Here is a 13251-nt window from a genome sequence, read left to right as displayed (position 1 = left end):
AGGACTCTACACACTCACACACAGACACTTCAACAAACACAACATGCACACACATTTATACTGACTCCACACACACAAACGCACACACACTCACATATAATCTTCATTTACGCTGCTGCTACTCTGTTTATCATACATCATGATGCCTAGTCACCTTAACCCTAAACATACAGTGCCTTCGGAAAGTATTTAGACCCCTTAACTTTTTCAAAATGTTATTAAATTACAGCCTTATTCTAAAATAGACCCCCCCCCCTCAGCAATCTACACACAATACCCCATAATGACAAAGCGAAAACAGGTTTTTAGAAATGTTTGCACATTTATAATTATTTTATTTCAGAAATACCTTATTTACATAAGTAATCAGACCCTTTGCTATGAGACTCTAAATTGAGCCGAGGTGCATCCTGTTCCCATTGATCATCCTTGAGGCGTTTCTACAACTTGATTGGAGTCCTCCTGTGGTAAATTCAACTGTTAGGACATGATTTAGAAAGGCACACACCTGTCTATATAAGGTCCCACAGTTGACAGTGCATGTCAGAGCTAAAACCAAGCCATGGGGTTGAAGGAATTGTCCGTAGAGCTCAGAGACAGGATTGTGTCAAGGCACAGATCTGGGAAGGGGTACCAAAACATGTCTGCAGCATTGAAGGTCCCCAAGACCACAGTGGCCTCCATCATTATTAAATGGAAGAAGTTTGGAACCACCAAGACTCATCCTAGAGCTGGCCACCTGGCCAAACTGAGCAATCGGGGGAGAAGGGTCTTGGTCAGGGAGGTGACCAAAAACCCGATGGTCACTCTGACAGAGCTCTAGAGTTCCTCTGTGGAGATGGGAGAACCTTCCAGAAGGAAGGCTATCTGTGTTTTTGTTCTACCTCATGTGATTTTTTAATACTACATTGATATTGATCACTGCATTGTTGGGTTTAAAGCTTGCAAAAATACATTTCACTGTACTTGTGCACGTGATATTCACATGAAATTGAAACAAACAGCTTATGAACAAGTCTAACACAATTATCACTGTATGTTTCACAATCCCTACTGTGTCAATAGTCCATCACTTATCCACTTCAAACCAGGGTCTCAGATGGGGGTAAAACTGGTTGTGCAATGGACGCCTGAAGGGTGCACGTGCGGTTTGCTGCTTGCTGCACATCCCACTTAACTGTTGTTGAATCCGGCCCAGATGAGGCTGAGGCTGGTGGGACCGTTTGTCAGGGAAGGAAGGGAGGTAGGGGGCGTCGTTTTGGTGGAAGACTGGGCTCTGCTCAAACAGCGACAGGTGTAGAACTCACATCTGAGCCCTAAATGGGACACAACAGGAGTTAATGGTCGGAGCTGTCCAGTTGGGACTCGAGCGTCGTGGAGGGAGGCCATGGGACCATGTTAGAGGAGCTGTATGAGGCAACAGCAGGAGTGGTTACGGGTGGGTTGGGGGTCGGAAGAGGGGTGGGGTTCGGAGAGGGGTTCACAGTGAGGGGTGCAGCTGTACAATTGAGCTGAATTCTGTTTTCCATTGCTCCCCACTGACATAACACAAATGCATTGCTATTTGTCCCAGATGACATCCCCCTCTCTGATGCATTAGCTGTGTTTATTTTGGATTTCATAATGGTCCTAGTTGGACAGTTAAGGAAGAGGCCTACGGGACTGGTGTGGCGTGATCATTGGGGTGGAGGTAGGAGGGAGAATGTCTGAAGGAAAGAGAAAACGCAGGACAGAAAAACAACCCAGCCTGCATATTTACAGTTGAAGTCAGAAGTTTACATACACCTTAGCCAAACACATTTAAACTCAGTTTTTCACAATTCCTGACATTAACTGTAACTGAGTCAGGTTTGTAGGCCTCCTGGCTAGCACACGCTTTTTCAGTTCTGCCCACAAATGTTCTATGAGAATTGAGGTCAGGGCTTTGTGATGGCCACTCCAATACCTTGACTTTGTTGTCCTTAAGCCATTTTTCCACAACTTTGGAAGTATGCTTGGGGTCATTGTACATTTGGAAGACCCATTTGCGACCAAGCCTTAACTTCCTGACTGATGTCTAGAGATGTTGCTTCAATATATCCACATACTTTTCTTTGCTCATGATGCCATCTATTTTGTGCCGCCATCTATTTTGTGCCGCCACCCCCGTGCTTCATGGTTGGGATGGTGTTCTTCGGCTTGCAAGATCCCCCCCCCCTTTTTTATCCAAACATAACGATTATGACCAAACAGTTCTATTTTTGTTTCATCAGACCAGAGGACATTTCTCCAAAATGTATGATCTTTGTCCCCATGTGCAGTTGCAAACCATAGTCTGGCTTTTTTATGGCGGTTAAGGAGCATTGGCTTCTTCCTTGCTGAGCGATGTCGATATAGGACTTGTTTTACTGTGGATATAGATACTTTTGTACCTATTTCCTCCAGCATCTTCACAAGGTCCTTTGCTGTTGTTCTAGGGTTGATTTGCACTTTGCGCACCAAAGTACATTCATCTCTAGGAGACAGAATGTGTCTCCTTCCTGAGCGGTATGACGGCTGTGTGGTCCCATGGTGTTTATACTTGCATACTATTGCTTGTACAGATGAATGTGGTACCTTCAGGCGTTTGGAAATTGCTCCCAGGGATAAACCAGACTTAGAGGTCTACAATTTTTTTGCTGAGGTGTTGGCTGATTTCTTTAGATTTTCACATGATGTCAAGCAAAGAGGCATTGTGTTTGAAGGTAGGCCTTGAAATACATTCACAGATACACCTCCAATTGACTCAAATTAGATCAATTAGCCTATCAGAAGCTTCTAAAGCCATGACATCATTTTCTGGGATTTTCCAAGCTGTTTAAAGGCACAGTCAACTTAGTGTATGTAAACTTCTGACCCACTGGAATTGTGATACAGTGAATTATACAGTGAGTTTGTTAACAAGAAATGTGTGGAGTGGTTGAAAAACTAGTTTTAATGACTCCAACCTAAGTGTATGTAAACTTACGACTTCAACTGTACAATAGGAGGGGGGTTGGGGGAGAGGAGGCATGTTTTGTCGACAGATGTGGAATTTAGCAAGAACGGCTCGCAGGAGGTCAACATCATATCCTCTTGTGTGTAATCCAGAACTGGTCTCAGTCTGCACCATGGTGAGCTTTCAACTGGCCACATCCTTCCAAATAAAAAGCAGAAAGGCCAAAGGCCAGAGGCTGCCTGGGATTGGGACAGATCTGACAGGAAAGATCTGGACAAAACGTCCACCACAGTGAGGCACAGTCCGTCTGGGTTAGGGTTCTGACAGTAAATCCTTTAACAGGTCCTGACATCGCATCGCTGTGGCTGCTGCGAGGAACAGAGACCCCATGCCTACTCAGTACAGGAACACTACAGGAACGAGAGGCAACTCCTCGCTGGCCCATAGCCCTGGCAACAATGGACAATTAGTGACTGTTGCGGTACAGACTGTCTGTAAAGTTAAGACGCCGTTACAAAACAGTCCTCTCAATGGGTCTTTGTCTCTCAAAGGGTCACTGACACACGCCTGTTCTGTCTCTCCAAGCAATGTGCCCAGTCTGCTCTTAAATCTTGTACACTGGTCACAAGATGGGTTGACCAGTTGAGGCCATTTGCATATACTTAATGAGTGTATTGTTTATGTTTTCACAATTTGACACTTGTTTATTTACGATGAAATAGAATTGCTTACAGATCCTTTTGTTTGTGAGCGTCACGCCACAGCACGCCACTGCGTTTTGGCTAAGATCAAGTATAGTACCTGAATCACATGTATTGCTGCTTGCTAATGATATTGGTCTGGAACATCATCAAGGCAGCATGACTCTTGGCTCGCCCCGCGTGGGAAAGTCTGGCCAGAGAGTGTACTACTGTTCGGTGACAAAACACCCGGAATTGATGTTTGCCATGGAAACCATGTCAGCTCCCCTCTGTGTGTTGAGATATTGTCGTTCAGTTGTTTGTGTCCGTTATTTGTTTGGGATGGGGTTCTGACACTTTCACCAATGTTTCAAGGCAAAGACTGGACTACGGAAATACCAGAGCCATATATCTGAACATTCCGACAGAGCCACTTTCTCCTCCATAGCTGTTGCTAAGTGATCATTTGACACTTCCGCATTGTGCTGTTTATTTCTGATAGTTTTCATAACCTATGAACATTTCCAGTGAAAGCAGATATGCAATTTGTTGACAGCACAACACAGTACAGACTTGGATACATATTGAATGCTATTCAATGAAAACATCTGTCAAATCCCCTGCTCTGTTTTTCTTGTTTACAGCAGGTAATTTCATAGGGAATTGTCAGATGCGTTCTCGTACTGTTACATCATCAACATTTCAAGAATTAAGTCATATCTGGGCGCTAACATGGCAGCCGTTCTAAAACCTGGCTGAACTATCTCTATATATGGAAATATATAGATTGAGTTTTCTGGCTCAAGTTTTCTGGTTGAGTTTTCTGGCTCAACTCAACCAGAAAACCCACAGTGCTTTTCAATGAGAAGGCTGCCACCACTAAGGTTTATCAGGTCCAAAGCTCTATTACCAGGGATTTATTAAGTTAGTAAGAGTTTCGGTCAGCTAGTTTGACTGATTGTGGTGAAGGTTTTATCTCCATAATAATACAATTCTATAGTCATGACAGCATCTTTTTTCAAGGAGTTATTTTTTCCCTTTTTCATTTTAGTGGGAATTTGATCTGATCCAATGGTAGACGTGATGCTGTATCTACTCTATGTGGTCATTTCCAACGCAACACTGCCATCTACAGGAATAAACAGATACAGTCTTACTCTTGATTAGGGCAGACAAAGGGTGACTGTCGAAGTCAGAAACTTTTCCAACAACTGATAGAAAAATAACAGGCTTGGTCAATTATAAACCTAGACTTGTTTATTGATGGACATGACATTCGGAAACAAAACCTGCTGTAATATTTCCAAGGATCATGTAAGATCTTCTGATGTCCTACCAGCTACAACTTTAGCAGGATCCTTCCATAAGTATCTAGCTATTCCATCCAGACCCCAGTCTAATCTTACAAACATGTAAACAGAACTATTGAGTCACTTCGCAGACCCACACTATCCCACAGTTCCATTTGTGAAAAGTTGTACCCCCTTGTGAGCTGGAGGAGGTGAATGGAGGAAGGGGCTCCAGCCCCCGACCCTGGACCACTCCCTGGCTCCATACTGGGGATCTCTCTCACCCCTCTTCACACCGACTCAGGACAAACATGATAGGGCCTGAGCACGAGACCGAGAATGTTCTCCAGTAAAACCTGCAACATCATCCATGGCTGTCCCTGCTTATGTCTCTAGCTTTATCCATGCAAGATATAATGGATTCATCAATAGGTTGTTAGAAGGAACAAGGGTGAGATGAATGAATGAATGCAGACCGACAGAGAGACTGACAGTAAAATAAAAACTATATACTGTGTACAAACCGTGATAAATAAAACAAGGAGAGAAATGTAGAAATGAGTGAATAGCCTACATGCATTCATATGGCCAAATGAAGCAGCTATAACTGATAGTTGCCACTTTAAAACACCCACCACCACAATGTAACCAACATTACGTTTCTTTTGTTGTACCCCCTCACTTTTCAATGTGTCCCTCACATGCACTTGCTACCATAAATCAAAGAACACAGGTGACACATAAAAGTGGAAGATACTCTAGCCTCAAGATATTCTAGCATCGAGGATCAATTCTGTAAAATATCATTTTTATTGATTAACAATGCTCTTGATCAATGGCATATGTGAATATTACAGAAGCATTCTTCAAGTTTATTTGCATGCAATGATAGATCACAATAAAAATCTGTTTGATATTACCTTTGTATTCGCAGGCCAGGAGTGTTCTCTTCCTATCTGCTTGAATGATAAACAAGCAAATTATAGCAAATTATAGGTTTTATTAATAGTTCTACCTTTTTTTATCGCTCAAAGAAATCAGGCGTTCTGCGCACACAACATTATTTGAATTAAAGAAAAAAATCGACTTTAATCGACTGCGGTATGTAATCAAATGTTCTCCTTCAACACATTCAGTTTATGTATGAAATATGCTCCGTTTCTGACTTCGCAGACAGACAATTGCAGGTTGTGGTCCTCCTCCTGTTTGGGATGGATGCGAGAGTTCGACGTGGGCTGGGCGCTTGCTTCCTATTGGTTAGTTCTTTCTCCCGCTCCATTAGTGAGCGAAATGCTGTTTTGAGTGGGCGCGGTGAAAATATTCCAGTAGGCTAGCTCAGAGAAATTCCTCCATAATCTCTGGCTAGTCTATGCAATCCATGTGGGCTCAAGCAATGAGTACAACGGGGTCATTATCATCATCAATTTACACGTCATTAAAAATTGCGCACGCAGTTCATCATCAGAAACGTCTGATGATGAAGTGATTAGGATTCCATCCAACTCCAAATGCAGTTTGTGCAAATTAAAGTGATGCTCCAAAAGTTTTTAAAAATAATTTCAACCAGTAGTTTTTAAAGTAGTGCTCACCAGCCATAAACAGTCACGAAAATTGTGCTCAATTGTGTACTACATCATTAGTTAAATAAAGGTTCAATTTAAAAAACTTACAATAAAAAAATCATCCATTTCATATGATATGTAACCAATTGCAAAAAAAATGATATGATGTGTTATGAATTCCAATTCTTCAGGCAACATGTTAAGAATTTGTAAATGCTTACGATCCCGGACGTCATCTGAGATGGATTACCTATCAGGTATCAAGGCAATGTAAAATATCCCAAATAGAGCTAGATAAAGCAGGAAGAATAATATAATTGTTGAACATAACTATCGGTCTTGTGTGTTTTCAAGGTCATCACTCATTCACTGTTAAAGGATTATTATAATTTTTTAATTTTATGGGTGGATCAGCTTAATATTGCAGAAAGAATGTTGCTTCCATCAATGTAATTGTCTGCATCGTTTCCAATCCCCCATATGTTTTTGGGGTAAATACAGTGCCTTGCGAAAATATTCGGCCCCCTTGAACTTTGCGAACTTTTGCCACATTTCAGGCTTCAAGTGGGACACAATCATGAAGTGGAACGACATTTATTGGATATTTCAAACTTTTTTAACAAATCAAAAACTGAAAAATTGGGCGTGCAAAATTATTCAGCCCCTTTACTTTCAGTGCAGCAAACTCTCTCCAGAAGTTCAGTGAGGATCTCTGAATGATCCAATGTTGACCTAAATGACTAATGATGATAAATACAATCCACCTGTGTGTAATCAAGTCTCCGTATAAATGCACCTGCACTGTGATAGTCTCAGAGGTCCGTTAAAAGCGCAGAGAGCATCATGAAGAACAAGGAACACACCAGGCAGGTCCGAGCTACTGTTGTGAAGAAGTTTAAAGCCAGATTTGGATACAAAAGATTTCCCAAGCTTTAAACATCCCAAGGAGCACTGTGCAAGCGATAATATTGAAATGGAAGGAGTATCAGACCACTGCAAATCTACCAAGACCTGGCCGCCCCTCTAAACTTTCAGCTCATACAAGGAGAAGACTGATCAGAGATGCAGCCAAGAGGCCCATGATCACTCTGGATGAACTGCAGAGATCTACAGCTGAGGTGGGAGACTCTGTCCATAGGACAACAATCAGTCGTATATTGCACAAATCTGGCCTTTATGGAAGAGTGGCAAGAAGAAAGCCATTTCTTAAAGATATCCATAAAAAGTGTCCTTTAAAGTTTGCCACAAGCCACCTGGGAGACACACCAAACATGTGGAAGAAGGTGCTCAGGTCAGATGAAACCAAAATTGAACTTTTTGGCAACAATGAAAAACGTTATGTTTGGCGTAAAAGCAACACCCTGAACACACCATCCCCACTGTCAAACATGGTGGTGGCAGCATCATGGTCTGGGCCTGCTTTTCTTCAGCAGGGACAGGGAAGATGGTTAAAATTGATGGGAAGATGGATGGAGCCAAATACAGGACCATTCTGGAAGAAAACCTGATGGAGTCTGGAAAAGACCTGAGACTGGGACGGAGATTTGTCTTCCAACAAGACAATGATCCAAAACATAAAGCAAAATCTACAATGGAATGGTTCAAAAATAAACATATCCAGGTGTTAGAATGGCCAAGTCAAAGTCCAGACCTGAATCCAATCGAGAATCTGTGGAAAGAACTGAAAACTGCTGTTCACAAATGCTCTCCATCCAACCTCACTGAGCTCGAGCTGTTTTGCAAGGAGGAATGGGAAAAAATGTCAGTCTCTCGATGTGCAAAACTGATAGAGACATACCCCAAGCGACTTACAGCTGTAATCGCAGCAAAAGGTGGCGCTACAAAGTATTAACTTAAAGGGGCTGAATAATTTTGCACGCCCAATTTTTCGGTTTTTGATTTGTTAAAAAAGTTTGAAATATCCAATAAATGTCGTTCCACTTCATGATTGTGTCCCACTTGTTGTTGATTCTTCACAAAAAAAATACAGTTTTATATCTTTATGTTTGAAGCCTGAAATGTGGCAAAAGGTCGCAAAGTTCAAGGGGGCCGAATACTTTCGCAAGGCACTGTCTATATACCCATATACATACACGCATGTAATATATATACACATATATACATACACATACCTATATAGACATACATACTTTATTTTAGAATATACCTTTATTATTCCCCGCAAACCCTACCACCCTTCCCCCAATTGGAGTAAACTAATAAACAATAACACCTTCAGTTTATACATCTTAAACACATTTTACAGACACAATCTATTTTACAATTGTTACATTTGGTTTGTTTTTAGTCCTTCCTCTATTTCTGATGTCCATCCAATTTGATTTCTATTTGTGTAACAAAAGTTCTAAACCTATATACATTTTACAGACACCGTATGTTTTACATTGGTTATCTTGTTATTAGTCCCACCCTTCAGCTCCATTCAACCCCTCCCATTTATCTCTCAACATCATCCATTTTGGATTTCTATTTGCCATATATTGTTCAACTGTGCTGTGATGCTTCACAAAAGTATTGGACCTTTCTATTCTCATAGCTTCTACAGATGGTAAATTAAAAATATATTTTTTTGCTAAAATAATAATTATATTATTGATTGATTGACTATGGCTTTTCAAATCACCCAGTATTGCTGTCTGCAGCGTTAGTTCTAGGCAAATGTTGCAATTCTTCAGCCATTCCTGGACCTGTGAACCAAAAACGAGCTACATATGGACAATACCAAAATAAATGATCTAATGACTCTGCCTCCTCACAGCAGAATCTGCAGAGCTGGGAAGATTGTATCCCCCATTTATATAACATTCTATTGGTTGCAAGAATTTTGGATAGTAATTTAAATAGAAAAATTAGAAGTTTTGAATCTGGCGTTGTTTTGCGATTCAATTCATAAACCATGTGCCATGGAATGGGTACATCGAAAATCTCTTCCCAACTATTTTGTAATTTATATGGCATAGCTGTCAGTTTTTTTGTTCCTTAAATGAAATTGGTATATGTTTTTTTATCACAATTTTCTTTAACCATTTATGTTCTTTAATACAGGGCCGACATACAAGTTCCTCACTTTTTTCCCCTTCTACTTGCCTCTTCCATTTCTGTGGTATGCAATTAATTGGTTGTAATTTTGGGTAGAGCAAACATTTCTATATGTCTGTGTTAGTTGTATGTGTGACATAACTCCATCAGTCCTATTTATGATATCATTCACTAAAATTCTACCTTTTTAAAAGATTTATTCGAAAAATACGTTAAAAAAAAATCTATTAGTATATTTGAGTTTAACCACAATATTTATTGTATTATTTGTTCTGTCTTTTCAGGTGGATTAAACTGAAATTGCAACCAACTTTCTAAGGCTTGTTTAAAAATAATGATATTTTGGATATTTCCTTTTCAAACAACCGAAAGTAAGCAGGTGTAATCTGAATAAAGGGGAAAAGGCCCATCCTGAACACAGGATGAGACATTCTTACCATTTTACTAGAGAACCAGTTTGGATTTAAGTATACCTTTTGTATGACTGATGCCTTTAGTGAGAGGTCTAATGCTTTAATATTTAATCATTTCTGCCCCCCCGAATTTATATTTGTTATATAAATAGGGCCTTTTAATTTTGTCTGGCTTGCCATTCCAAATATTTTTTGTTCCTATAATTTAAAAAGCAGGTCACTAGGTGTAGGCAAAACCATAAGCAAATAATGTAGGTAAACTGTGATAGGACTAAAGAGTTAATCAGGGGGATTTTTTCACAAAATAACTTTCTATAAAAATGTATTGGAGTGAGATCATTTCTTTCTTTTGGGATTTGTATACCGAGTATGTCTACATCTCCATCAGACCATTGAATTGATAAACTACATGGTAATGTAAAATTAGCATTTTTTAGTGATCCAGTGCATAATATAGTACACTTATCATCATTTGGGTTTAATCCAGAGAGGATAGCAAAAGTATCTAGATCCTCTATGAGGCTGTGGAGAGATTCTAATTGTGGTTTTAAAAGAAAACATGAATCATCAGCGTACAATGACACCTTAGTTTTTAAGCCACGCATTTCCCTTGATATTATTGTTTAACCTAATTTTAACAGCTAACATTTCGATGGCAATAATAAATAGATATGTCGATAGTGGACGACCTTGTTTTACACCTCTATATAGTTCAAAACTTTCTGAGATGTAGCCATTATTTACTATTTTACACCTAGGGTTACTATACACAATTTTATCCCATTTTATAAGAGATTCCCCAAAATGTAAATTTTCTAGGCACTTATAAACTCCAGTCGTACTTTATCAAAAGCGTTTTCAAAATCAGCTATGCAAACCAGGCATGGTGTCCCCGATATTTCATAGTATTCTATTGTTGCCAGTACTTGTCTTATATTATCTCCAATGTATCGTCTATGGATTAGGATGAATAATATCTGACAATACTTTTTTTCAATTCTATGCGCCAAGCATTTTGCTAGGATTTTTGCATCACAACACTGAAGTGTAAGAGGTCTCCATTTTTTTTAACGGACTGGACCTTTATATATACCATTTGGGTCCTGTTTCAGTAATAATGATATCAGACCTTCTTGTTGCGTGTTTGATAATCTACCATTTATATAGGTGTGGTTAAAACATGCTAATAATGGTCCTCTGAGTATATAAAAAAAAGTTTTGTAGACTTCCACTGGCTTGCCATCCAGCCCTGGAGCTTTCCCATTCTTACAGGCCCCAATTGCATCAAGAAGTTCCTCCTCTGTAATTTGGCCTTCACATGAGTCTTTCTGTACAGATGTTAATTTTACATTATTATTAGGAAGAAAATCCATACAATTACTTTCAGTTAGTGGAGATGGAGGAGAATGAAATGAAAACATATTCTTAAAGTACTTTACTTTCTCTTTCAAAATATCATTTGGTGAATCATGTGTGACTCCATCATTTGTAACAAGTTTTAATAAAAACATTTTTGTAGAATTTCTATATTGAAGATTGAAAAAGAATTTGGTGCATTTTCCCCATATTCCATCCAGTTCGCTTTATTTTTTTATAATATATTACACTGGATCTTTCTTGAATAAGTTCCTCCATTTCTTATTCCTCTATCTTATTCTGTGCATCTATGTTACAGTTTTTATTGCTATCTAACTGTACTGTTAGTCCTTCAATTTCCTTTGTTAATATGGACTCTTTTGATCTAAATTGCTTTTGTTTTATAGATGAGTACTGAATTGCATAGCCTCTAAAGGCACACTTAAAAGTGGTCCATACAATAAGGGGATCTGCTGTAAATCAAATCAAATCTAATTTTATTTGTCACATACACATGGTTAACAGATGTTAATGCGAGTGTAGCGAAATGCTTGTGCTTCTAGTTCCGACAATGCAGTAATAACCAACGAGTAATCTAACCTAACAATTCCACAACTACTACCTTATACACACAAGTGTAAAGGGATAAAGAATATGTACATAAAGGTATATGAATGAGTGATGGTACAGAATGGCACAGGCAAGATGCAGTAGATGGTATAGAGTACAGTATATACATATGAGATGAGTAATGTAGAGTATATAAACATAAAGTGGCATAGTTTAAAGTGGCTAGTGATACATGTATTACATAAAGATGGCAAGATGAAGTAGATGATATAGAGTACAGTATATACATATACATATGAGATGAGTAATGTAGGGTATGTAAACATTATATTAAGTGGCATTGTTTAAAGTGGCTAGTGATACATTTTTTACATCAATTTCCATCAATTTCCATTATTAAAGTGGCTGGAGTTGAGTCAGTATGTTGGCAGCAGCCACTCAATGTTAGTGGTGGCTGTTTAACAGTCTGATGGCTTTGAGATAGAAGCTGTTTTTCAGTCTCTCGGTCCCTGCTTTGATGTACCTGTACTGACCTCACCTTCTGGATGATAGCGGGGTGAACAGGCAGTGGCTCGGGTGGTTGTTGTCCTTGATGATCTTTATGGCCTTCCTGTGACATCGGGTGGTGTAGGTGTCCTGGAGGGCAGGTAGTTTGCCCCCGGTGATGCGTTGTGCAGACCTCTCTACCCTCTGGAGAGCCTTACGGTTGTGGGCGGAGCAGTTGCCGTACCAGGCGGTGACACAGCCTGACAGAATGCTCTCGATTGTGCATCTGTAGAAGTTTGTGAGTGCTTTTGGTGACAAGCAGAATTTCTTCAGCCTCCTGAGGTTGAAGAGGCGCTGCTGCGCCTTCTTCACAAAGCTGTCTGTGTGGGTGGACCAATTCAGTTTGTCCGTGATGTGTACGCCGAGTAACTTAAAACTTACTACCCTCTCCACTACTGTCCCGTCGATGTGGATAGGGGTTGCTCACTCTGCTGTTTCCTGAAGTCCACAATCATCTCCTTTGTTTGGTTGACGTTGAGTGTGAGGTTATTTTCCTGACACCACACTCCGAGGGCCCTCACCTCCTCCCTGTAGGCCGTCTCGTCGTTGTTGGTAATCAAGCCTACCACTGTAGTGTCGTCCGCAAACTTGATGATTGAGTTGGAGGCATGCATGGCCACGCAGTCGTGGGTGAACAGGGAGTACAGGAGAGGGCTCAGAACACACCCTTGTGGGGCCCCAGTGTTGAGGATCAGCGGGGTGGAGATGTTGTTACCTACCCTCACCACCTGGGGGCGGCCCGTCAGGAAGTCCAGTACCCAGTTGCACAGGGCGGGGTTGAGACCCAGGGTCTCGAGGTTGATGACGAGTTTGGAGGGT

The sequence above is a fragment of the Oncorhynchus nerka genome, linkage group LG14 (assembly GCF_034236695.1).
Source record: "Oncorhynchus nerka isolate Pitt River linkage group LG14, Oner_Uvic_2.0, whole genome shotgun sequence".
Classification (NCBI taxonomy): domain Eukaryota; kingdom Metazoa; phylum Chordata; class Actinopteri; order Salmoniformes; family Salmonidae; genus Oncorhynchus; species Oncorhynchus nerka.
This window is presented reverse-complemented; position numbering follows the sequence as displayed.